Here is a 1,045-nt window from a genome sequence, read left to right as displayed (position 1 = left end):
GGGCCCCAAGTAATAGTTGGAGGAGGCTCTGGCACTTGTAGGAGCCTGGACAACTATTTGTAACTTAAAAGTTTTCAGACAGTTAGAAACAAATCCCATTATACAGTTACAGATCTAAGGCAAAATAGTCATTAAACCAAGTTAAAACATAATCAATATTAAAAGTTACATTATGTCCATAATTAAGGTACAATATGTTATCAGTCCCTCTTAGGCTTGTTAGATGTAATGAGATCAAGAAGAGGCATCAGATATCATTGTTGTCGGTGAAGGTATTTGCAGACTTGAAGAAAGTCCTTTCCATGAATGAGAGAAACTAACCATGTTAAACCTTCAATTGATGAGGAAGGGAGTGCTCCACAGAAACGGCAGTTAGAACGATTGTGTCAGCTGGGTCAGGGGTCACCTCCTGGGGTTCTTGTAATGTCTCTTGAAAAGCTGAAAGCTGAGTCACATAGTTAATTCTAAGGCTTTAGGATCTAAGACAATATCTGTGTGCAAAAACTGTCATAGAGACAGTCCCTTCTTTGGGGGATAGTTCAAGCCCTCATTAAAGGCTGGGCAATTTCCCCATAACCCAGAATCCAAATGTGCCAGTAGCCTGTAGTGCCCAAGAGGATTATCCTCTCAGTTGTCTTAAAAGTCATAGGTAGAGGATGGTATAGTATAGGTTTAACTCTAGAAAGCATTCTTCAAATCAATGACTGAAAAAATATTTGGCTCATTCAGGAATTTCAGACAATAAAGTATAAGGATTAGGCATTTATTATTCATAAATCTTGAACTAGTCTCCATTTATCATTTGACTTTTTCACACCCAAAATAGGAGTGTTGCATAGACTATTACAAGGAATTAATAGCTCCTGTTCCTTTAAATTTTCAATGATGGGTTTTAACTCTTCCTTAACCTCAGGCTTTAATGGATACTGTTTTTGATGTGGAAATAAGTGAGGGTCTTTGAGCTTGATAAGGAAAGGAACAACATTTTGTGCTCAACCCACAGTTTTTCTATCAGCCCACACTCTAGGATTTACATTTTCTTCAG

The sequence above is a fragment of the Bison bison genome, unplaced genomic scaffold, assembly GCF_000754665.1.
Source record: "Bison bison bison isolate TAMUID 2011002044 unplaced genomic scaffold, Bison_UMD1.0 scf7180017846189, whole genome shotgun sequence".
Taxonomy (NCBI): domain Eukaryota; kingdom Metazoa; phylum Chordata; class Mammalia; order Artiodactyla; family Bovidae; genus Bison; species Bison bison.
This window is presented reverse-complemented; position numbering follows the sequence as displayed.